Source organism: Pelodiscus sinensis, chromosome 2 (assembly GCF_049634645.1).
Source record: "Pelodiscus sinensis isolate JC-2024 chromosome 2, ASM4963464v1, whole genome shotgun sequence".
NCBI classification, from domain to species: domain Eukaryota; kingdom Metazoa; phylum Chordata; order Testudines; family Trionychidae; genus Pelodiscus; species Pelodiscus sinensis.
The window spans coordinates 114,911,622-114,938,533 of NC_134712.1; the positions used below are offsets into that span (position 1 = coordinate 114,911,622).

Genomic DNA, 26,912 nt, shown 5'->3' on the forward strand with positions numbered 1-26,912 from the left:
CAGCAGTGAGGGGACAATATAAGTGCATCTATACCACTGGAGGATCCCCTTTGCACTGGGATGCATATATTGCAGCTGAATCTCTCTGGGCTTTGGGTCAAGGGTAAGCTAAGGCTGATGACCATGCTTCTACTCTCTTCCCCGGCATGAGAACTGATCACTAAATTGTGGTAGAGGCACCAGGAAAAGAGAGAAGTGGAGAGACACAAGATGGAGATAATAAATAATTGTGGCACAGAAAGGGTGAAAGAAATGGGAAGGGGAAGAAGCCTGAAGCTTGAAGAAAGAAGGAAGCAAAACAACCAAAGCAGCAATTGATGGGGGCAGGGGAAGCAAAAATCAGAAAAAATATAGCACCCTTTTCTCTCCTTCCCATCTCCAGTGGCCAAGCCCTTGCATGCACAGTTCCCTGTCCTTCTCACTCAGTTATGTCTATGTCTAGACTGCAGGCTTCTTTTGGAAGAAGCTTTCCCGGAAGAGATCTTCTGAAAAAACTTCTTCCGAAAGAGAGCGTCCACACGGCCAAAGTGCATTGAAAAAGTGATCTACATTCAGCGTGGCCGCTATCTCGCATTTCAGCTGTGATTGTTATGGACAGAGTGGCCACCAGGGCACCTGTGCTTTTTCCTCTTCTTTCCTGTTCACACATGTCTTTTTCCAAAAGAGCTCTTTTGGAAAAAGGCTTTTTCCTTGTAGAAAGAGGTTTACCAATGTCAGAAAAATCCCTCTGTTCTTTCGATTTTTTTTTTTTAAAGAATGTGATTGCAGTGTGGACATAAGTGACGTTTTTTCAGAAAAATGGCCATTTTTCCAAAAAGGCTATGTCTACACTACAGAGTTTGTCACCCTTCCTGTTCACATTGGAAATCTATCTACACTATGATGGATGGCTTTCCGAAGTAACTTAGAATTTTATTTTTTTCTTTAAGGAATTGGTTTGCAGGCTACTTCAGTGTTGGTATACCCAGTGACATCAGTAGAGTGGCACTCGGGCTGAATTTAGCCCTCTGTCTGCAAAATCTGTTTTAAAAGTTTCTTTAAAGTGGAGCTATGCATAGTTGTCATTATGAAACTTGTCTACTTTTGTTTCTGACTCAAAACACAGCCCAAGTCTGGGCTGTGTTTTATGTCTAGACTGCAGAGTTAAATTGGCAAAAGACGCAACTTACGGTACAATAAATTGCATATCTTTTTCCAATTTACTTTTGAAAGAGCCTTTTCTGAAATTTAGCATGTCTACACGGTGCCAAATTTTGGAAAAAAGTGCTCTTTCGACACATCCCTTATGCATCGTAGAACAAAGTTTACAGGGATGGCGAAAAGAGCATGTCCGCTTTTTTTGAAAAAAAAAATTTTCAGAAAAGCTCATGTAATACCTCCGGTATCCCAGAATAGCAATGCAGTCTAGAAGTAGCCTTGTTTAGGTTTGTGAATCTGCTGCAGTTGAACTGCAAACATTTGAAACTGGACATTTTCATCTGAGTTTCACTTTGAATTTTGAGGCTGGTTCAATCACCAGACTGAAGAAGTGGATGTAAAACTGCAGTGAAATAAAAAACGGGTTTCTACAGAATCATAAAAGTGTAGGACTGGAAGGGACCTCAATAGGTCACCTACTCCAGTCCCCTGCACTTAAGCTAAGAAATAGCTACTTCTTTCCTGACAATTGTTTGTCTAACCTAGTGTTTCCCAAATGGTGTTCTGTGGAACCCTGGGGTTCTGCGAAGTAAAAATAAGGGTTCTGTGAGAAAATTCCATGCCAATAACACTTTATGGTTTAAAAAAAAAATTAAGCATTTATTAATTTGATTGAAAACAGTTTTCATTTGTGTTTGCCACAATAAGTGTCCCTGTGTAATGACAGCTTAGCCAGAGAGCAGGGACTATGATGTCAGTACTCAGCACTCCGTGCACAGTCAGTCATGTGATTGCCTGATATATACCACCATAAATCCCCATACTTACTCTCAAGAAGCGTGGATCACGTGGGTGACTGATTATGAATATACTAGCGCCGCATTGGACAAAGTCGAAAAGCCTCAGCTGTCAGACTAGTTGCTTGTATGGGAGCGTGCAAGCAGTGTTCTCGAAAGATTAAAATTTTGTCATTGTCACATAAGCTAGTTTTGGATCTCGTCTGAAGGATAACTGCCGATATAATGCATATTAATTTTTGAGCTTTATTTATTATACACATTAAATGTGTTTTTCATTTTAAAATATGTACAATTAAACTAAATGTTGATCTCATGCCTTTGTTTAGCATTTGTTTATTATTATCCTTACTTATGTGTGGTCTACTTTTTCAGCTCCATTTATAAGACTGTTGTTAGGGGTTCCACACAATTTTTTTGAGTTTAAATGGGTTCCGTGGCCAATTAAAATTGGGAAAGACTGGTCTAATCTGTTTTTAAATTCCAATGACTTAGAATCCATAGCCTCCCTAGGCAATTTGTTTCGGTGCTTACCTACTCTGACGGGAAGTTTTTTATAATGTCCCACCTAAGCCTCTTTTGCTGCAATGTAAAGTATGATTGCATGCACCAAAAAAGGGCTATAGAACTCTGCCATAAACTTGCACGTTGCAGGAAATCTGCTTTGGCTTAATGGAAGAAAATGTATTATAAAGACTGAAATACATGTAGGTGGTTCCCAGTACACCACACAGAATGAAAGTGTGGGATGGGTGGTGAATAGAGCTTGTGTTTCCAGCTAGGATGCTAACTGCTAAGAAAACATCTGTCTGATTTAGTTAAGCTGAAGATAGTCACAGTGAGTGATAAGTTTGTTACAAATGGAATACAAAGTGTCTGCTGCACAAAGACGTTTACAGATGCCCCGGCAACACCACCACTGTTTTTAATTAGCAATGTGGGGGAGAAAAAATATTCCACTCAGACACATTATTTAGCAGTAAGATATGTTAGATGCTGCCGTTGGATAGATCTCTTGCCACTGATGTGGGGGTGGGGGAGGAATGTTCTCTCCCTTCTGTGAAGTAGTGTCTGAATACAATATTTTCTTTACATTATATCATTATACTGTTAAACACGTTACTACATTAACTGATTTCTTGTTCACTATTAATAGCTTCATTTCATTCCAGCTGCTCTATGAAACACTCACCACTCCCCTGGAGAGGCTGCCTTTGCTTCCTGCTGATACTACACAGCATCTGCTTCAAGCTGGAGGGTGAATGACTGTCTGTCAGGTGGCCTAGACATGGGCTTCTTCCCCATGAAGAATATGCTTACAAAAGAACTGGGACTATATGGAAAAATATTTCCACAGGCATTCACTCAAATTGAAAAATCAATTTGTTTTGCTTCAGTTGCTATATCTCTTGTAATCACATCCAGTGAATGCTTGGGTGGATGAGATTTACTTGCATCCATGCTCGTGAATTCTAAACTCACATGCTTGAGTATCATCATAGGAATAGTGTAGCTCATTCCTATGAGCTGGGTCCCAGCAGGAAAATAGGGTTCACTTACCATTGCGTCAGAGCGCTGGCACTAAGATAATTACAGGATCCAGATAAGGATCTGACAACACCATTTTTCAGATAGTGCCATGCTAGAGGCAGCTTTAATGTAGAACCAAGTTCATATTCCTCCCATCTAAGCTGTTGGGAAAGGATAATGAGAAACGAAGAAGAGAAGTTTAGGGCTTTCATATTCGACAGTGGCAAGCAGGCACTGAGTAGATAATATTTAGATCTTTATATTTTCAGAGCTCTGTATCAATATTAACTCATCCTCACAATGCCCATGAAAGCTCTGGAAGCACCATCTGCCATTTGCAAAAGGAGAATCTGAAACTCAATTGCTAGATGACTTGCTCAAGGCCACACAGGAGCTCCTGGCTACAACTGCCTATGCTAGATATCAGCAGAGACAGCATAGCTCTTGGTGGATAATATACAGAAGGTCAATAGTGGGCAACCTGTGGCCGTCAGGCTGCAAGTGGCCTTTTCAGATTCTATGTGTGGCCCACAAGACGTTTTGCTTACCCATTGCCCATGCACTGGGTTGCCAGATTCTGGTAGGTTTTGTATGCATAGTTTTTTCCTACCAATATTACAAAAGTGACATTCATTTGAAGTGAGGTACATGCTAATTGCACACAACATTGTGAGAGGCGTGCACTCCCTCTGAATCCAATCAAAGTGCTATTATGGTTCTATTGGCACACCCTGCAAATTTAGGTAGGAAAGCGCAGTAAATAAAACTACCCTATCATGGGAGACCATCTTGGTTATGACAATCTTGACATGAAGTAGGGCCACTCACTAGCCTAGGTTGCCCCTCACTGCTGTGGGTCTTTGAAACCTGGGTTCCAAATGCAATGATGATTGGAATAACCTCTGGTGGATGCTCCGGAGTTGTTCTGAACAGCTCAAGATATTTTTCTTCACCGAAGTGGACCTAAGTGTATTGACATCTTAAGCAAAGAAAGAATTTGGTGTTCGTGTCACCTCTAACTGCATCCCAGAATGCTTTTCATTAGTTGCAGAAGTGATCTCAGTGATGACTTTAGGAACTCTTCTTAACTCTGCACTTTCTTGCTGGAATTGGGTTGCCATGATTGCTCCAGCTCTGCTCTGATATTCCCTTAGATGTGATGTTCTACGTAGTCACCCATATCCATGTCCTGTATCCTTCAGCCTAAAACCAGCATGCTCATTTCAAGAGGCTATGAACCTGGATCATGTTTGTTTTCAAGTTGATCAGCACGATACATGAACTACCTTTTATAGGGGGTGGTCTACAAGATCTCCTGGACACATCGAAGCATTAATTGTAAGTTACTTTTCAAGGAAAACAATTTTATTCTTGAAGCTTTAATTTTCTTTGCTACTGTTTGGTTTAAGTCTTGCTGCTCTGAATATCAGTTGCCTGATAACTGAATAATGTTAATAGCATATGAATCTTTTTTCGGCATATTGTATCAAAGCATTGCTTTATTGTTTTCTACGTTGCCTTTATTTAAGGAAAGCACTTAAACACTTTAAGCATGTACTTGAACACCCGATGGCTACGTCTACATTGGCCCCTTTTCCGGAAGGGGCATGGTAATTTTTGAAATCGCAATAGGGAAATGCGCGGGGGATTTAAATATCCCCCGCGGCATTTAAATAAAAATGTCCGCCGCTTTATTCCAGCTTTTAGAAAAGCCGGAAAAGAGCATCTACACTGGCCCCGATCCTCCGGAAAAAGCGCCCTTTTCCGGAGGATCTTATTCAAAGTAGGAATAAGATCCTCCGGAAAAGGGCGCTTTTTCCGGAGAATCGGGGCCAGTGTAGACGCTCTTTTCCGGCTTTTCTAAAAGCTGGAATAAAGCGGCGGACATTTTTATTTAAATGCCGCGGGGGATATTTAAATCCCCCGCGCATTTCCCTATTGCGATTTCAAAAATTACCATGCCCCTTCCGGAAAAGGGGCCAATGTAGACGAGCCCTTCCTGTATAATAAAGCTTTTGCAATATGGCCTGTGTTTTCAGCATTTGCTTGGCTATATCATACTATTTTATTCTCTTGCTCTATCATAAGCCTGTGCTACATGATACCATGTTTAGGGCTTAACCCTGTAAAATTCTGAGCTCTCTCCACTGGAAATCTTCCGCTGAGGAGGTGCCCAATATTTCTCAGTGTGTCCTTTTGTAAAGTACAGAGACAATTTGTGTATTTGCTTTTCATATAAATTATCTTCAGAGGATCGTTTTCAAATGTAAAACAATGGGCAATTCTCCTATGATTTGTAATGTGCAATATTCTCTGTGGCTCTTGAGAAACTAGAGGGCAACTTTTAATTTTTACTTCTCAGTCTTCTTACATAATCTGTAATATAGGACTTATTTTCAGATATATTGTGAATGTATGAATCCACTTGAAGCCAATGGGAGCTGTGAGTACTTAGCATCTCTGAAAATCAGGTTCATAGAGACTTTATCATAATTAAAGTTAAACTGAGTCCTTTAAATAAATCCGCTCTCATATGCCTTTCAATTCCTTGCAGCTAATTTCTGGGCCACTTTTAAAATTCAAAATAATATTCTATTGCTTATGTAGTTTTAGTACATCTTCACATTTCACTATGTCCCAGATGACTTCACGCTGTTTTTAATTGTCCATGTTCAAGTGATGTGTACTCAACCATGTTTCTAAGATATTGCTCATCTACCCTCTTTTGTGGTTTGATCCAGAAATATAGAGGAATGATTATCAAGGGTTCTTTGGAGATATCAGGAGGGTTTTAAGATCCATGGATATTTGTTTCCTTTCCAAACACTTGAAAGTTCCAAGATATATATTTTGTTTTATGCGTGGGTGGCTCATGATTTTAAAATGGTGCCCTGCATCTTAATCAAAACAAAACACTTCAGATATGATAGGTCATAAGAAAAGTAGCAGTAGTCTTTAAAATACTAGCCATGCTAAATAGTACATGGGCAAGTTTATAATTGTACTAGTTGTTCACTTCTGTAGGGAGGCAGAGTGGCCTCCCTCTGAGCCAGAAGGGCCATAGCACTGTTCCTGATGGGTGGAGCCAAACCAGCCTCGCCCCCACTAGAAGTGCGAGGGTGGGACAGGAAGTAAAAAGAGAAGGCCTCATAGATCAGTTGGGACTGAGCCAGGGAAGGAGGCAGATGTCTCAAGTCCTCTGCAGGATTCTGGACCAGGTCTGAGTCACCCCCCTTCCCTGTCTCCAGAGAGGACCAAGGACAGACAGTAGGTACTGGGATTGTTGTTGCTGTTGGCTGTTTACCTAGAAGCTTCAGAAGTTGCATGGCCAACTGAACCAAACCAACAGACTGCAGTAGAAGATACCTCAGGGGAACTTGATATTAATCTGGTCATGTTGTCTGGTACCGAGCCGGTGTGTCTTGGTGGGATCTCTGCTGATACAGGGACCAAGGGTTTCAAGGCTTAAGTGATTTAGATGGATAAATCCCATTTTCCGATGTGATTTAGGCACTTAGAAACCTAAGGCTAGGTCTATACTACAATCACTACAGCAGCAGCACAGCTGCAGTCCTGCAGCACAATAGCGGATCCTTGCTGCAGCGGCAGATGAGTGTTTTTGTTGCTTTAGCATAGCCACCTCTCAAGAAGTGGTAGATTGGTTGGTGGAAAAATGTGTCCATTGACTTACTGGTGTCTATATTGGGGCTTAAGTTGATCTGCTGACCTTGCACAGGGTCTATGCAATGTCACAGCCCTATGCAATGCAATTATGTCAACAAAAATGTAGACCAGGCCTAAGTCTAATTGAAAAAACTTTTGAAAATGAAACTGAAAATCACTTAAGACTAAAATCTTTTAAAAAAATTAGTCCTTTGTGCTTTCCTCTATGTGCCTGATGCTACAACCAATGGTCCCTCCAACCTTTTCTATCCATGTGTGGAATTAATTTTATGTGCACTGATTTATGTGTGACTGTGCACCATCAATAGAAACACAAAACCTAGCTCTGGGCTCTCTGCTAATGAACTGGGCAGTATTTGAATCTCTCCTGAGCGGCCGCACAAGTGCACAGCTTACAGGGAACGCTGCCTACAGCTCTTACACATAGAAATCAGTTAAACTGCAGTGAATAAGGGATAGAAGCTGTTCATCTTTATAACCACTACCATTTTGTGCTGAAATTTGTGGAAGATCTAATTCCTGTAGTTGAGAAACAGTCGCAAATTTCCAGTAGCTGGCAGGTAATGTTGCTCAGAATAGGCCTAGCTGCTTGTTAAACTTGGCTTTCACTACTTTCCCAGGCCTTGTATTTACCTGCGTGAGCTGGCTTAAGGATGCTAAATTTTCATTATTTAACTAATTGAATAGTCGATGGGATTTCCATTGACTATTCAATTAGTCAATACAGACTAGCGCATTCTGCCTTTGAAATGATTGAAATGCCATCTGGAGCCTGGGGGCAGCGGGGAGTCCCCTGTTGGCCCCAGGCTCCATGCAGCGCTTCTGCTTTGAAATGTACCCGAGTCCAGTGGGGACTCTGGTACATTTCAAAGTTGGAATGCCACTGCTGCGCCCCTGAAACCTCCCATGCAGCTGGAGCAGAGGAGAAGGGGACTGGCTTTTTAGCACCCTCTCCTCTTCCCTCTCCTCTTCCCTCCCTTTGCTGTCTTTTTGTGGTAGAGGCAGCAAGGGGGGGAGTGACTAGTCAACTAGTGTGTCGACTATCGGATAAGCTTTTGTTAATCAGTCAGCTAGTCGATTAGTCGCTTACATCCCTAAACTGGCTTCCATGTTTAGTTTGGAAAAAAGAAGATTAAGGGGGGACATGATAGCGGTTTTCAAATATCTAAAAGGGTGTCACAAGGAGGAAGGCGAAAATTAGTTCCTCTTGGTTTCTGAGGACAGGACAAGGAGTAATGGGCTTAAAGTGCAGCAGGGGAGGTTTAGATTGGACATTAGGAAAAAATTCCTAACTGTCAGGGTGGTCAAATATTGGAATAAATTGCCAAGGGAGGTGGTGGAATCTCCCTCTCTGGAGATATTTAAGAACAGGTTAGATAGACATCTGTCAGGGATGGTGTAGACGGAGCTTGATCCTGCCTTGAGGGCGGGGGGCTGGACTCGATGACCTCTCGAGGTCCCTTCCAGTCCTATTATTCTATGATTCTATGATTCTATGTTGAGTGCTTGTGCTGATGTTCAAAGATAGTGGTAACTGCAGCATTATGAAAAGCTTGGAGGAACAAATTGTCTAGAGATCATACATCTGAGAAGGAAATGCTGGGAAGAAGGAAGATTTCACAGACCAAAGTCCTCTTTCACTGGCACAACACAGATAAAGCTTAAGAAGGGATGTCACTCGGTCACTGCAGGTGGGAGGGATCAGAACCAAGGCCAGCTCAAGTCATTCCGGTGTCCCGAGCAGTGGGTGCGTGACGCATGTGCGGCTCTGCCCCCAGGCACACGGCGTCCCTTACAGCTGCCATCAGGCGCCCCCCAGAGGTTGGTGCCCCGGGCAGTTGCCCGGCTAGCCCCCCCACTTAATCCGGCCCTGATCAGAATGCAGGCTGAGACAATGCTCAGTTTGTGCTTCTGTGGTGACTAATTGAGGAGAGTGATAGAAATGTAGCCGTGTTAGTCTGGGGTAGTTGAAGCAAAATGCAGGACAATGTAGCACTTTAAAGACTAACAAGATGGTTTATTAGATGATGAGCTTTCGTGGGCCAGACCCACTTCCTCAGATCAAATAGTGGAAGAAAGTAGTCACAACCATATATACCAAAGGATACAATTTAAAAAAATGAACAAATATGAAAAGGACAAATCACATTGCAGAACAGAAGGAGGATGCGGGGGGGTGGGAAGGGGGAGGAAGGAAGGTAAGTGTCTGTGAATTGCTGATATTAAAGGTAGGGAGAGTGGGATGTTTGTGAGTTAATGGTATTACAGGTGATAATTGGGGAAACTGTCTTGATAATGGGTGAGAAAGTTCAAAGACTTGTTAAGTCCCTGGTGGTAAGTGTCGAATTTTAACATGAATGACAGTTCAGAGGATTCCCTTTCAAGTGCAGATGTAAAAGGTCTTTGTAGCAGAATGCAGGTGGCTAAGTCATTTAGAGAGTGTCCTTTCTGGTTAAAGTGGCAAGAAACTGTTTTCTCTTTGTGATCTTGTCTAATATCTGTTTTGTGGGCATTAATCCTTTGGCGAAGTGTCTGAGATGTTTGTCCAATGTACATAGCAGACGGACACTTTCGGCACATGATAGCGTAGATTATATTTCTGGATGCGCAGGAATATGTGTTCTTGATCTTATAACTCACTTGGTTAGGTCCAATAATGGTATCAGCAGAATGAATATGTGGACAAAGCTGGCAACGGGGTTTGTTGCAAGGGAAGGTACCAGGGTTGGTATTAGTGTGGTATGTCCTGTGGTGGTTGGTAAGAATCATCTTGAGGTTAGGTGGTTGTCTATAGGAGACTATGGGTCTGTCTCCCAGAGCCTCTTTGAGTATGGTATCCTGTTTCAATATAGGCTGTAGTTTCTTGATAATGTGTTGGACAGGTTTAAGTTGGGGGTTGTAGGTGATGACAAGTGGTGTTCTATTGTTGGTTTTCTTGGGTCTGTCTTGAAGTAGATGGTTTCTAGGTATTCGTCTGGCTCTTTCAATTTGCTTTTTTGTTTCTCTGGGTGGGTAGTTGAGATTTATAAATGCTTGGTAGAGATCCTGAAGCTTCTGGTCTCTGTCAGTGGGGTTAGAGCAGATGCGGTTGTATCGAAGGGCTTGGCTATAGACGATGGATCGTGTGGTGTGTTCTGGATGGGAGCTGGATGCATGTAGGTAACTGTATGAATCAGTGGGTTTTCTGTAGAGAGTGGTGTCTAATTTTCCATTGTTGATTTGTACGGTGGTGTCCAGGAAGTGGATCTCTCGTGTAGAATGGTCCAGGCTGAGGTTGATGGTGGGGTGTAGGTTGTTGAAATCTCTGTGGAATATCTCCAGTGTTTCTTGGCCATGTGTCCAGATCATAAAGATGTCATCGATGTACCGTAGGTAGAGGAGGGGTGAAAGGGGACGGGAGTTGAGGAAACGTTGTTCTAGGTCAGCCATAAAGATGTTAGCATACTGTGGGGCCATGCGTGTACCCATGGCTGTGCCGCTGATCTGGAGGTATAAGTTGTTCTCAAACCGGAAATAATTGTGGGTGAGAACAAAGTTACATAGGTCTGCTATCAGGTTGGCAGTAGTGTCCTCTGGGATAGTGTTTCTAATTGCTTGTAATCCGTCTAAGGCCGACTATAACCAGGAGGCAACCAGACAACTCTCGAACACCACATTTTACAAACCTCTCCCCTCTGATCCCACCTTGGACTACCAAAAGAAACTACACTGTCTCCTTAAAAGCCTCCCCACAGCTACTCGGGAACAAATCCTCACAGAATCACCTTCTGACCCCCGACCAGGATTGTTCTATCTACTTCCCAAGATCCATAAACCTGGGCACCCCGGACGTCCCATCATCTCTGGTATTGGCACGCTCACTACTGGTCTATCCAGCTATGTAGACACTCTTCTCAAACCCTTCGTAACCAATACCCCCAGCTATCTCCGAGACACTACTGACTTCCTAAGGAAATTACAAAACATCGATAACCTCCCCAATAATACCATCCTTGCCACCATGGATGTAGAAGCTCTATATACCAACATCCCACATGAAGACGGATTACAAGCAATTAGAAACACTATCCCAGAGGACACTACTGCCAACCTGATAGCAGACCTATGTAACTTTGTTCTCACCCACAATTATTTCCGGTTTGAGAACAACTTATACCTCCAGATCAGCGGCACAGCCATGGGTACACGCATGGCCCCACAGTATGCTAACATCTTTATGGCTGACCTAGAACAACGTTTCCTCAACTCCCGTCCCCTTTCACCCCTCCTCTACCTACGGTACATCGATGACATCTTTATGATCTGGACACATGGCCAAGAAACACTGGAGATATTCCACAGAGATTTCAACAACCTACACCCCACCATCAACCTCAGCCTGGACCATTCTACACGAGAGATCCACTTCCTGGACACCACCGTACAAATCAACAATGGAAAATTAGACACCACTCTCTACAGAAAACCCACTGATTCATACAGTTACCTACATGCATCCAGCTCCCATCCAGAACACACCACACGATCCATCGTCTATAGCCAAGCCCTTCGATACAACCGCATCTGCTCTAACCCCACTGACAGAGACCAGAAGCTTCAGGATCTCTACCAAGCATTTATAAATCTCAACTACCCACCCAGAGAAACAAAAAAGCAAATTGAAAGAGCCAGACGAATACCTAGAAACCATCTACTTCAAGACAGACCCAAGAAAACCAACAATAGAACACCACTTGTCATCACCTACAACCCCCAACTTAAACCTGTCCAACACATTATCAAGAAACTACAGCCTATATTGAAACAGGATACCATACTCAAAGAGGCTCTGGGAGACAGACCCATAGTCTCCTATAGACAACCACCTAACCTCAAGATGATTCTTACCAACCACCACAGGACATACCACACTAATACCAACCCTGGTACCTTCCCTTGCAACAAACCCCGTTGCCAGCTTTGTCCACATATTCATTCTGCTGATACCATTATTGGACCTAACCAAGTGAGTTATAAGATCAAGAACACATATTCCTGCGCATCCAGAAATATAATCTACGCTATCATGTGCCGAAAGTGTCCGTCTGCTATGTACATTGGACAAACATCTCAGACACTTCGCCAAAGGATTAATGCCCACAAAACAGATATTAGACAAGATCACAAAGAGAAAACAGTTTCTTGCCACTTTAACCAGAAAGGACACTCTCTAAATGACTTAGCCACCTGCATTCTGCTACAAAGACCTTTTACATCTGCACTTGAAAGGGAATCCTCTGAACTGTCATTCATGTTAAAATTCGACACTTACCACCAGGGACTTAACAAGTCTTTGAACTTTCTCACCCATTATCAAGACAGTTTCCCCAATTATCACCTGTAATACCATTAACTCACAAACATCCCACTCTCCCTACCTTTAATATCAGCAATTCACAGACACTTACCTTCCTTCCTCCCCCTTCCCACCCCCCCGCATCCTCCTTCTGTTCTGCAATGTGATTTGTCCTTTTCATATTTGTTCATTTTTTTAAATTGTATCCTTTGGTATATATGGTTGTGACTACTTTCTTCCACTATTTGATCTGAGGAAGTGGGTCTGGCCCACGAAAGCTCATCATCTAATAAACCATCTTGTTAGTCTTTAAAGTGCTACATTGTCCTGCATTTTGCTTTAATTGAGGAGAAGCAGCAATATCAGTCCCAGAGGAGACTGCCTATTCCGGGGATAGTGGGTTTTGGTCCCAGCATGAAAGTTACATGTTAATGAGTTTTTCAGACCAGTTATCTAGCACCGAACTAGTGCTGTTGACTGGAAACAGCAGGGCAAGAAAAAAAAACAGATAAGACACAATTTACTTTACTTCCTCTGCAATTGTATTGGCGGGACAGATGAGAGTAATTTAGTAACATTTCTATTTAACCTGGGCCAGAACTTTCTAACAAGCATCTTCATCATTTAAAATCTGTGACAGGGACCCCACTGAGACACACAACAACAACAACAACAAAAGTAGCAAAGGAAGGTTGAACTGCACCTGTGAGGTGAGATTTACTAAAGCAGTCAGTGATGGTCTAACTGCACAAGGGTAAATCTCCCAGGGTATGTCTACACTACAGCGCTAATTCGAACTAAACGAATTCGAACTAACGGATCCAGACTAAAAAACTAGTTCAAATTAGCATTTTGCTAATTCAAACTAGCATGTCCACATTGAGTGGACCCTGAACCGGGGTTAAGGCTGGCCGGAAGCAGTGCCGGCAGGGCATCAGAGGAGGACTTAGAGCATGGAGCTGCTGTCTCAGGCTAGCCGAGGGCTGTGCTTAAAGGGACCCGACCCCCACCCCGGACAGACAGTTCTCAAGGGTGCCCCGCTTGCAAAGCAATCCTGGCTTGGAGTGCCCGGAATGCCCACACTGGGCACATCACAGCACTCGGCCATCAGCCCGGCTGCACTTGCCGCAGGCTGCCATCTGGGGAGAGGGGGCAATTGGGGGGCTGCAGGAGAGGTTCCACACCCAGAAACCCACAGAGCCAGCCCAGTCCTCCCCATCGGGGGCTCGTGCCCCATTCCTCCCTCACCTCCTTCCACTTACCCTTCCCTAGCCCCCCTTCCTGATGTACAAAATAAAGAAAATGTGTGTTCAAAAATAGAATCTCTCTTTATTGAACAAAACTCAGGGAGACTGGGAAAAGGAGGTGGGAGAGGGGAAGAGAGAGGGTGGGAGAGGGGAGGGCAACTACAATGATCAGAGGTTTGGAACAGGTCCCATATGAAGAGAGGCTAAAGAGACTGGGACTTTTCAGTTTAGAAAAGAGGAGACTGAGGGGGGATAGGATAGAGGTCTATAAAAGCATGGGGTGGGGAGGGTGCATCAAGAAAAGTTCTTCATTAGTTCCCATAATAGAAGGACTAGAGGACACCAAAGGAAAGGAATGGGTAGCAGGCTTCAAACTAGTAAGAGAAAGTTGTTCTTCACAAAGCAACGAGTCAACCTGTGGAACTCCTTGCTTCAGGAGGCTGTGAAGGCTAGTACTAGAACAGAGTTTAAAGAGAAGTGAGATAAAGTGATGGAGGTTGGGTCCATGGAGTAGTCTTAGCCAGGGGGTAGGAGTGGTGTCCGTGCCCAAAGTTTGTGGAAGGCTGGAGAGGGATGGCATGAGACAAATGGCTTGGTCACTGTCTTCGGTCCATCCCCTCCAGGGTCCCTAGGGTTGGCCGCTGTCGGCAGACAGGCTACTGGGCTAGATGGACCTTTGGTCTGACCCAGGACGGCCATTTTAAGCTCAGGGCTCAGGGTCGGGGGACCACCTTGATTTTCATGCACACCTGCTCCTGGGTGGCCAGGCTGGCAGCTATCCTGCCCTAGACGGCCACTTTCCTGTGCCTAGTGCGGAGGTCGTGGACAAGGTCCACGATGTCTGCACTAGACCAGCCTCTTGTGGTCCCGGGAAAGCTCCTGGGAGCCGCCAGCCTGGTCCCGGGAAGAGGGGGAGGGCTGGGGGGCATCGGGTGGCTGGCTCGAGCTGTGCCAGGTGCAGGGTCTGCTAGCTGGGTGCTGGCAGGCTTGCACCTGGCACGGGCACCATAGCCAGCTAGTGCCCCTTTAAGGGGTCCGGGGCCGGGAGGGGGGCAATAGAGTTTCCCTGGTGTTGGCCAGAGTGGCCACCAGGGAAAGCTGGGGAGGGCTAGCCTCCCACTAGTTCGAATTAAGGGGCTACACAGCCCTTAATTCGAACTAGTAAGTTCGAACTAGGCTTAGTCCTCGTACAATGAGGTTTACCTAGTTCGAACTAAGCGCTCCGCTAGTTCGAATTAAGTTCGAACTAGTGGAGCACTAGTGGAGCGCCTAACAAAGTTAATTCGAACTAATGTCCGTTAGTTCGAATTAACTTTGTAGTGTAGACATACCCCTACTGACTTCCATGGGAACAGTTAGGTCACTGCCGAGCTCCTGTGAAAATTCCACCTAATCACTTTTTCTAAAATGGAAGAATTCTACTCCACTTCCTCTGCTGCTACTTTTGCGGTGTCCCTCAGCTGCAGCCTTTATTTCAATGTTCAGGAATATGCTTCTGTTAATAATTTGGAGTTCTAAATAATAGGATAATTGTTGTAAGGGTGCTGAATAATGTTAGAAGGATGCTGCAGAAAAAAACACACTAGTAGCCAGCAAGATCTCTTCCCTCAGGGAATAATATTTATAACAAAGAAGCAAGTTGGTGTTATACTAAGTGTGTGTGGGGGGGGAGGAGGGAGAGGTATTTAAGTCATTCACTGTTCCATGTGTTATTTTTTTTCTGCAATTGATAGATTAAGAGGCTCCCTTTAGTGTCAGACTGCCTGCAACAGGCACACAATGTATTTTTAATCCAGCCTCAGTAGCCATGGTTTTCCCTGTGGAAAAAAACAGATCAATTTCTGTGGAAAACTTATATTCAGACAACTGTGAGCCACTCAGAAGCAAAGAACTGTTGTCATGCTTCCTGTGAAGAAACTGAGGGATTTCCTTTGGCAGTAAGGAGATGCAGAGAGAGTCTCCAAAGATAATAAATTAAAACTATTAGAATTGAAGTAGTGGGCTGCAAAAATGTATGGGCGTAGCCTTTTTTTTCCAGTGCAGTTTGTTCATTAAGTACCGAATATTAAGAAGAATAGTGTGGTTGCAGTTAAAAGTATTCTGCGTTTGCTACCACTTCTAGGTGTCCTGTTTTCTGCTGAATCATCTCTGGAAATAAAACTTACAGCCAGGAAACACCTGTCTACAAAGAGGCCCATGTTGACTTACAAAGTAGAAAAGACCATTTGGCAGAGAGCGGTAGGGAAGAGATGAGAAAAATGTCATCTTCAGGTAAGAAAACTATAAGAAGAGAATTTTAAAAACATGTAAAGTGAGGAACAAAGATGGCAAGGAGGGTATAGAGGAAGGTCAATAACAATAGAGATTTATGTAAGATTCAGAATGCTTTATAAAGGAGAACTGATTTTAGTTCGGGGGCTTTTCTGGTTTCTTTACACAAGGGTATACTAGCGGTGAGTGATTTTTATCTTAAAACTTTGATTTGTATAAATGCACAATGAGGAACCCAACAGAGTATATGCTGGCACTTAGAAGGGGTCTATAAAGCAGACACGGCCCTGACCCAGGACAAAGTTCATTCTGAGGAATGTAGTCTGGAAGGGCTGATGACAGGCCTAATCCAGGGGACATGTGACTGAGTGCTAGTGATTGCAAGATTACATAATGCACACTCTTTGCTCAGTTGGTAGGAGATAATTTCTGCAGTAGGAACTCTGACAGACTGACAATTTCCTGCAATATCCTGAATGAACTTTATTGAATTAAGTTGAACCTTATTGAATTAGGTTTACTGCCTTTGGGGGTCCATTGCATTAAAATGCAATTGCTTGACTGTTATTGAAAGATCATATGTTTGTCCATAGGAACAATAAACAAAACAACAGCAGGAAGGGATTAAGAAAACTTCACCAAGATTGTAACATCTCCCGAGAAACACCACCCTTTGGAAAGGGTTGAATATATTAGTTCAGGCATGTCCAAAGTCCGGCCCGCGGGCCAATTGCGGCCCGTGTTCCGATTTAATATGGCCCCCGCTTCCTCCCCCTCTCCTGGCTCCCCGGTGCTCTTTTGAACTGGTGTGCCCAGCTGTCAGCCGACGGTCAGGGCAGTGAGTCCCTTATGACCGGCTGAAGTTCTTTTAAATTGTGCTTGGTTCTGTTACAGCAACTGAAGGAGTCAGGTTAAAGCTTAAACAGTTACTATTTATTGTTACAGGGTAAACTTAGTTGTTAAATGCTACTACTGTGTTACAGATAACACAGACACTACAAAGGACAGGACAGAAATTACACTAATAAGTCACTTACAGGTACCATGAAACCCTTTTGGTTCTCTGAGCTCTTATTAAATGCATGCAAAATACACATAGCAGGTATATAGTCTCACCCCTGCATTCCAGACTTGGCGTGGCCAGCGTCTTTCTCTCAATCCCTCGGGAAGAAGTAGGGCGAGGTTGGGCGTCCCACAGACCTCGGGAGACAATCAATACCTGCCAGCAGGTATAGATGATTGGAGCTCAAATGGGGTGGGCTGCTGAACCTCTTTTATACCCCTTGGGTCATGTAGGCTTCTTCCTGGTTTCAAGTGGCCAATTAGGAAAAATGGCTTTGAATGCCAAGTTTCCCACGAAGGGTGCAAAGCATAATTTACACCTGGGAAAATGCAGACAATGGGCACCTCTGGTATGTGATGGGCGAAGATTCCTCTCCTGGGACAGTGCAGGCGTGTCAATTACTGGTACTAGCCATCAGGGCAACGGGAGGCCCCGGGTCGTCAGCTAGCCCATTTACTGTCTGGTTTCTGTTTATGGTAGAGTCAGGGACAGGCAGCAAACCTGTGTTCCCAGGGCATCAAAGGCTGACTGCCTTTCTCTTGCTCTCTGGGGGGGGGGGGGAGAAACAAGATGGGGCTCGTGGAAAAACAAGATGGGGTTTTTGTGTCTGGCTACACCAGCACGCCGCTTCCGGCCGCGCCGCCGCCGCCCATGGCCTCCGCGGTCCTAGAGCCTGCCCTGTAGGGCACGTCCACAGCCCCGCTCCCCCGCTCGGCTGCGGGTTCGCCCTGCCCCCGGGCCGCTGTGAGGCCGGCATGCCCTGCGCTCTCCGCCCGCCTCCGACCCTGCGGGTCCTCCGCCTTGGGGCTGAGAGTGCGGGGACGGCCCTCACGCATGTTCACTTCTTCAAATCTGGCCCTCTTTGAAAAAAGTTTGGACACCCCTGTATTAGTTCTTCCAAGACCAACACACAAAGGATTTTTTGATAAATAGCCTGGTTTTAAACTGACTCATTTGTCTCCTTTCTGATTGAGCAAATAGATAGCACTTCTGGTTCACAAACAGCCGCAGTCCCCAGGCTGCGGTTGGAAGGACTTGGCCTGCTGAGGTCCAGTAGGACTGTGTGCTTATTCTGTTTAAAATTGCACATTCCCATCTGCAATGTCCACATGTAGTTCAGAGGGGTTAGATTAGAAACTCCATGTACAATCTCATCCCAACCATTTTTATTTTAGGTAAGAGCTGAAGAAGTCTGTAATTGCCTGTAACTGTCAGAACAAATCCTGTGGTTATCTATGTCCCATTGTTGGAAATACTCGTTAGGTGAAATCCTTCAGTGTTCCAGACTCCCTCAGGGATCCCACTCTTTATTTAAGGTACACAACACAGCCTTAGCATCACTGTGACTGAAACTCTGCACCATGAGCTCCACCCAGTGAGTACAACTGAGGGTGTGTCTATATTTAAAATACAGCAGCAGCGCCATTGCAGCTGGGCCACTGTTGTGCTTCAGTGTAGACACTAACTATGCCTATAGGAAGGGATTTAAATTGGGGGGGGGGGGAAATCCATACTTTATATCCATTGTGTGGTTTTTTTTGTTATGTAATGGGTACAAGGAATAACTAAAGCCTTGGTTATTTATAAACAAACTATTGGTTGCTTGGCTAAGAGGTATTTGAAACCAATCTAGTGTACATCTTAGCACACTTTTTTTTTTTACAGCAGTAACAAACATAACTGACCACTGAAATGTTTTTGTTGTTCTTGTCGTTGTTGGCATCTTCATGGAATGCTGCTAATAAGCTGTCTTCATGCATCTTTCTGTAGTGTAAGGGGTTTGGTCAGAGGTCCCCTTGAAACTGTCACTGGATGTGCTGAACTACCACTGAGCCTGCCTACCTGTCCTTCAGGGTATTCCACCACCTGTCCTCCTGAGCCAGGCCCTCTGGTCTCCTCCAGTGATGGCACAGGGTTGAGGTCACAGCACACAGCAGAGTAATTCGAACGCTGAGATCAGTTTAACTCTGGGAAGGCTCAGTCCTGACCAGTCTTTAGGTTTGCAGTTGATAAGGAGTAGCAGGGAAATCTGCATTAGTGTAAAGTGGCCGATTTTATTTTAAACTCCTTTGTTCAGATATTCAGAATCAAACACATTCCCCCAGCAAATGCAGTGGAGTCAATGTCCAGCATCCCTAGTGAAAAAAAGCTGAAGATTATTGTAAGCAAGGCTTTCCAGCAGTATTCTAGGACTGGTAATAGCCTGCTACTGCTCGCTGCTTCTCAAAGCATAGCAGCCAAGATGCTCCTTTTTCATTTTCTTCCATGTTTTTAGCATTGTAAGGTAATTCCATTGCATTTGCTACACCAATGCTCTGACGGACTTCAGTGATAGCAAGTTTGGGTTTAATGCGTAAAAAGATACGTTTTGTTTTTCTCTATTAAATTGTACTGTGTATTATAGCTGTGTCAGAATTAGCCAGGTCACCAGTGAAATTCTGTCAAAAGGTATCAAGACATCTTCGTATAGGGAAGAAGGAAGTGACAGAGCAGCCATCAAAAACCTTCCCAACTGACAGTCTCCTTAAAAAGCTTCTTTTAAGTCATAAAAGCTGGGTTTAGAAATGGAGTTTTTCATTTAGAAAACAACTACAAAAATAGTCAAAACTTTCATGAAAAGTTTCACATTCAATAAAACTCCATATTGGACACCTTTTGGGGTTCAAAATAGCCCAGCTCTGTGCATGTGTGATGAAGCCCCTCCTCGTGCTTCCCTAACTTTTTTCATATTTTGAAAGGAGTTGGTTTGCATTTGCTACTCTTCTGAGGAGTTATTGCTCAGGGGCAAGCACACTTGAGTGCACACTTTTTCTCATTATGTACAAATCCAGTGTCTTGTCAAAAACAGAATGTGAAATACTTTGGGGCACTGGCAAAAGACAAAATCCCATGTAACAACAAATTATCTGCTTATGAAATTACTGGAAAAAATGAACAAACATAGGATCAAGATGTTGACCTCAGGAGGTCAATGGGAGTCTTGGGGGATGTCTACACTACAGAATTTTGTTGGAGAAACAGCCATTTTTCTGACAAAACCTGAGTCATGTCCACACTGTAATCACATTATTCCAAAAGTAAATCGAAAGAAAAGAGGGGTTTTTCTTGCTTTCTACAAGGAAGAAGCCTTTTTCTGAAAGAACTCTTTCTGAAAAAGGCGTGTGTGGACAGGGAGGGAGGTTATTTTTCAGAAGAAGAGGCCTCCAAGAAATAACACAGGTGCCCTGGTGGACACTCCATCCAAATTAATCAGGACTCCATAGTGCCTGTCTCCTGGTCCCTCTGAAAGCTGCAGGAACCCTGGACAAGCCTTGTGGCAGGAAGCTGGACAGAGAACAGCACCCTGACCATAGCCTTGCAAGCTATGTCCGCACCTCAAGCCCCCTGTGACCTCCCTGGCCCTTCCTGGGAGCAGTCCCAGGGGTTCCCAGGACCCACCCAGGGGCAGTAAAAGGCGCATACCCACCTGGCCAGGCCCGGAGATCAAGTCCCTCCTGGAACTGTGTGGTGAGGAGGGGACCTTACAGGATCCCTGGGCAAACTCTTGCCTGCTTGTCTGTGTGCCGGGATGTGTGTGGGAAGCGGGCAGCACGGTCCTCTGTGCACTTTGGGGCCCCTGTGAGACAGGGCCTTGCACCTGGGACATCCCCCTCCGCCGGGCCGCGGACTGTTGGTTGCTGCTCACAGTGGACAGTGTCTGCAGGGATGACTGACCACCTCTCCCTCTTGTGTATTCTCCACAGCTGGAACTGAGGGTGGAGCCACACCACTGCTGTCACCCGCCAGAGACCAGGGGACCTGAAGGCGTGCCAGAGTGCATGAGGACCTGATGCACCAGCATATCAGTGTCCTTCATGACAGGATTGGCTTTAGAAAGTGCGGGGCCCAATTCGAACAAGTTTGACAGTGTCCCGCAGCAATTTTGGTTGAGTCCCCCCCCCCCAAAAAACCAAATACAAAAGTTTCAGTGGGAGAGCCCCTTCCTGTGACGCAGGGAACCCCTGCGCTCAGCTCACACCTCCTGCGGCACAGGCAGCTGTCGCACTCCTCCTCCAGGGGTGACACCCCCTCCTGCAATGCACCCAGGACACTTCTGGGTTCACGGCGCGGGGCCCCTTTAGGCGCGGGGCCCGATTCGGGGGAATCGGACGAATCAGCCTAAGGCTGGCCCTGCTTCATGACATCCACCACACCCTGGTGCACAAGGTCCATGCCGACATGGAGTGGTGAGAGCGCTCCCGTCACCAATTGATGCAGAGGTGTGACAACGTGTGTGCTGTCATATCCCGCATGATGACATACCCACCTGATGCCGCTGCTCCTGGCTTCCACCTTCCTGCTTCCACCTGCTATGCCCATTCCCCATCTGCTTGCCCCCCCTGCTATGCCCATGCCCCCTCCCCAAGCAATGCCCATGCCCCCTCTCTGAATGATGCCTATGGCCTCTCCCCCTGCCAATCCTGCTCCCACTCCAGCCCCCCCGTCCTATCCATCCCCCTGTGCTCCCAGGACCCTCACAACCCAGACAATGTTGCCACACCCCAGGTGGCACATCGAGCCGCCTCCTCCCCTTCCCCCCCCAACCTTTTCTGACTCTTTAATAGAGATTGCAGGTTTTTTTAACCAAACTGGTGTGTTTATTGGGAGGTATGGGAAAGGGCAAAGGGAGGGGTTGAGGTGGAGAAGGGATAGGGCCGCAAAGCAGAGGTTCTTAGGGAGAAGGCCCTGGGGAGAGTTACTGGGGTCCTTGAGAGAATCTCTCCCTCAGGGCCTCCCGGATGCACACCCCGGCCTGATGGGCCTGGTGGATGGTAGCTGTCCTCAGTGGCTGGAAGGTTCACCCCTCAGCACTGGCGTCTGCCCCCCACCCGTGGAGGAAGGCCTCCCCCTTTCTCTCCACAATGTTGTGGAGGACACAACATGCCGCCACCACCTCCGGGATGTTGTGCTCCCCCACACTGAGGCAGGTCAGGAGGCAGAGGAAATGTGCCTTGAGGCAGCCCAAGGTACACTCCACCTGGATCCTGGCCTGGTTCAGGTGGGCATGGAATTGGTCCCTTTTGGGATCCAGGTGGCTGGTATAAGACTTCATCAGCCACAGCCTGAGGGGGTGGGCCATGTTTCCCACGATGCACAATGGCATCTGCATGTTCCCAACAGTAAAGTCTTGGCAGGGGAAGAATGTGCCCATCTCCAGCTTCCTGTACAGGCTCGAGTTCCTGAAGACTCGAGCATTGTGTGCCCTGCTTGACCACCCGAAAAAAATTTCTGTGAAGTGTCCCCAGTGGCCGACCAGGGCCTGCAGCACCATGGAGAAGTAGCCCCTCCTATTAACATACTGGGCTGCTCGATGGTGTGGTGCACGGAGTGGGATGTGGGTCCCATCAATCGCTCCCCTGCAGTTTGGGAACCCCAGGGCAGCAATCCTGCCGCTGTCACATCTAGGTCTCCCAGATGGATCACCCTCCATAGCAGGATCAAGTTGATGGCCCTTACAACCTGCAGGAGATAAAGAAACACACAAAACAGAGAATGACAGAGGGGGTCCCTGAGCCCTTGGGAGGTGTCCACTCCCCTCTCAATCCCTCCCCCCCGAACAGCCCAGGAGCCACTTCCTATGAGCCCCCTCCACCCTTCCCCCAGCACCAGGGCTGTGTGAGGGCAGGATGGCACAAGCCCCCAGGGATGGAGTTTCCCTCCACACCCCCATTCCACACCCCACAGCCCCTAGCCCCCCTTTCCCGAGGGTCCCCCTTATGCAACACTCTCCCCCCACCCGTGCAGCGACTGCAGCCCAAGAGCTCCTTACCTCCATGAGGAGGGCCCTGATGGGGGACTTCCCCACACCAAATTGTTTGTCCACTGACCAGTAGCTGTCCAGGGAGGTGAACTTCCAGAGGGTGATGGTGACCTGCTTCTCCAGGAGGATGGCGGGCCACAGGTGGGTTTTGCATCTCTAGAGGGCAGGGGTGAGCCAGGCACACAGCTACAAAATGGTGGCCTTCCGCATGCGGAAGTTTTGGAGCCACTGCTGGTCATCCCATCGCTCCATGACCAGTTGGTCCCACCAGTCGGAACTGGTGTCGAGCCAGAGTGGAGCAGCCACAGCCATGGAGAGGCTCCCTAGAACAAGCTCGGGGTCTTGGTCATGCAGAACAGGAAGGCAGCTGGCACAAAGTGCTGCAGAAACTGCAGCATGGCCATGTGGGGCCATCGAATGCCCAGGGGCAGCTCCGGCTCCATGGCACCAAGAGAAAAGTTGTGCCATCCAAAAAAGCAGGGCAACCACAGCAGGCACTGCGACAGCTTCGCTGTCCCTCGAGGTAGGCAAATACGCAGCAGGAGCAGAGAAAGAGCTGTCCAGGGGGGTCCCTATAGCACTTGTCTCTGCAAGGCTCCGGCACCAGCACTCAGAAGCAACTGGTGACCTAAAGCCCTGCCTGAAGTGGTTCCAGGTGGCCTTTTATGTGAGAGAGCATCCAGAGTGGATGCGTTCTTTCGAAAAAGCACATCGCTTTTTCAATGCGCTTTTGTGTGCGGACACTCTTTCGCAATAAGTTTTTTTTGGAAGAGCTTTTCCGAAAAAAGCTTCTTGAGAAAGAAGCCTGCAGTCAAGATGTAGCCTTGATGCTGACTAAAATGATGCCAAAATATAAGGCATGTTTTCAGATTATCATTCTTACTGAGTTCTGAAGGGCGGAATTCTCAGAAGGAGTTAGGTTTCATGTGTACCATTGGCTAAAACTCTTATAGCTGCTATCGCTGTATTAGTTGAGCAGCTTACAAAACTTAATGCACTTACTCCATCATGGCGTGGTGACATGGGGAAGTATTGCTCCCATTTTACAGATGGGGAAACTGAAATAGAGACACACAAAGAGACTTTCCCAAAGTCACACAGAAGTCTGTGGCGGAGTTGAAAACAGATCTCTGATCTTCAGAATCCTAGTCTAGAGCATTAGTAAAATACACTTTCAGGAGTATCACTCACTCCACTATATTTGACCTACCGTGAAGATGTTCTAATGTCCAAAAAAAGTTCACATATGCTTTCCATCTAATCCCTCTGACTGTTGTTGATCACAAAGCCACTTGGTGTGACTGAGCTTCTAGACTGAAGGATGTTATGAGTGCACAGTATAATTGTAATTAGCACCTTTGTATTAGTATTTTAAATTATTATTTATCCATTTCCATTTCCTTCTATCTGATTAAATCCATAACAATCCTGTGTATGTAAAATGACAACTAATTATGATGGAAGTGAGTCAGATGTCATCTTTTACTCCACTGTTTGTTACTGAATAAATCAGAAAGAAGAAGGAAACTAATTAGACTCAATACTAGGGCTATGAGATGTGGAACATTTTCTACTCAAAATTATCTTACAATGACACGTGCTCTAAAAATAATGCTGAGATAAAACTCTTACACTAGGTACAATAGAGCAGATGAAACTATGGTGAAGAAATGGTAAGATTTGCATAATGGAAAATAAGTTATTATTGCTATTTGTTATTTCTCGGCATACAACAAACATACATATCCTATATATTTCTGAGGCATCAGTGGAAGGAGAGATTAAAAGTCAGTAAGAATGGAAGGAAAAGCATGGAAGTGAGCGGTAACCAGGTAACTATATGTAAAATAAAAATAACATGCCAAAGTTTACATAACATTTTACTGAGGTTTAGTCATGATAACACAGGATAAATAATGTTGCAAAACTGCATGCAGAGTGAACTACTGTAGATAAATAGATGTTACAGGACTTCAGCTAAGGACGTAATGAAGAAAGAAAAACCATCAAAAACTTAAAATATTTCTGAAAATTGTCATTGAATACAATCCTACTTCTTGGGCAAGCAGAAATCGTAATACACGGCAGGTGATCTGACACTGCCCTAACCAGCATGACAGGAATACTAGTATGAAGCAAACCACTACTTTCAAGCAAGGTATGAATGGGAAGAATGTGACTTCACTGAACAACATAGCTGGTACATTAAAGCTGAGGCACGCTGGGATTCTATATGTGGCCTATGAGATTTTTGTTTACCCATTGCTCATGCACAGGGTTGCCAGATTCTGCTGGTTTTCATCCACACATTTTTTTCCCTACTGTTATTACAAAAATGACACACACTTAAAGCAAGGGCATATGAAGTGAGGTGCATGCTGATTGCACACAATATTACTGTCTCTGGTTTATTGCTTTTTCCATGAGAACAAGATGCTGTCTGGTTCTTACCTGGGTGTGCAGTGAGTGCTGAGCATCGAACCTTTCCCTTCACCCCCTCACAGCAAGAAGTGCTTTACCAACACTCACTGGAGGGATTGCTCTATCCCTATTCGCCTTGCAGCACAGAACATTTCAAAGGCCACTAAGGCTATGTCTAGACTGCAGGCTTCTTTCGAAAGAGGCTCTTTCGAAAGCATCTTTCGAAAGAGCCTCTTTCGAAAGATCGCGTCTAGACTGCAGGCGGATCTTTCGAAAGAGAAATCCGCTTTTTCGAAAGAGAGCACCCAGCGAGTCTGGATGCTCTCTTTCGAAGACGGCCTATTTACATTGAAGAACGCCTTCTTTCGAAAGAGGAACTTTCGAAAGAAGGCGTTCTTCCTCGTAAATTGAGGTTTACCGCCATCGAAAGAAAAGCCGCGTTCTTTCGAAATAATTTCGAAAGAACGCGGCTTGAGTCTGGACGCAGGGGAAGTTTTTTCGGGAAAAGGCTACTTTTCCCGAAAAAACCCCTGAGTCTGGACATGGCCTAAGTGGGTTGGGGAGAAGAACTGACAGAGGGGGTGGCAGGCAGCATACCTCAGTAAGGTGTAGTAACAGAAACATTTGCTCATACAGCAGGGACATCTGGGAAGCACATGGCCCAGTTGATGCTGAATACTGCCTGGCAGTATAGAAGCACCCATCACACTAACCCTGACATGAATTGTTAATGTTTAGAAGGGAATGTTTGAAAAGACATGAGAAGTAGTTATTAGGAATTGACTTATCTTCTGTATATCATTGTATAATGAGACACTGGATATATGGGTTAAGAAGGACAAATTGTCCTCGGTTACACAGGTTTAAATTTGGAGTAATTCCATTATCTTCAAGGCAATTATTTATTCCAGTTTCATCAAAATGTAAATCAGAGCAGAATCTGGATCACTGAAACGAATGGATTTATTCTGGATTTATACTTCTAGAGCAGAGCACAGAATTTTTGCATGATCTTTAGGCAAACATACATTTTTAAAAAGCCAAATAATCAGCAGTTTAGCTCTAATAATATGCTCCATTTCTTGGTCAGCTGCAAACATTTGTGAGGATAAGGGAAAGGAGCTCTTAATTCTGAAGACTAAACTCACTGATCTCTGGTCTAGACAAAATTTAAATATCAGATGATGAGTTCTATCTGAAGTAGTTTTAAAAATAATGGAGCACAGTCAGACATTGTGCTGTGGGGATGATAGGAGTTACTATAGAGAACTTTCTGGGTGTCTGGCTGGTGAGTCTTGCCCACATGCTCAGGGTTTAGCTGATCACCATATTTGGGGTCGGGAAAGAATTTTCCTCCAGGGTAGATTGGCAGAGGCCCTGGAGGTTTTTCGCCTTCCTCTGTAGCATGGGATACAGATCACAGCTGGAGGATTCTCTGCATCTTGGGGTCTTCAAACTATTTAAAGGCTTCAATATCTGAGATATAGGTGAGAGGATTATTCTAGGAGGGGGTGGGTGAGATTCTGTGGCCTGCATTGTGCAGAGAGTCAGACTAGATGATCATAATGGTCCCTTCTGACCTTAAAGTCTATCAGTCTATGGCTATGTCTAGACTACATGCCTCTGG

The 26,912-nt window shown here is 45.3% G+C and overlaps 1 long non-coding RNA gene across 1 annotated transcript; it reads left to right on the plus strand.

The window, feature by feature from the left end:
- Positions 1-6,631: 6,631 nt before the first annotated feature.
- Positions 6,632-21,583, plus strand: LOC142826767 (uncharacterized). The gene is made up of 3 exons (XR_012901001.1): positions 6,632-6,731; positions 15,853-16,001; positions 20,808-21,583. It is a non-coding gene; the product is annotated as an uncharacterized LOC142826767 (long non-coding RNA).
- Positions 21,584-26,912: the final 5,329 nt, after the last annotated feature.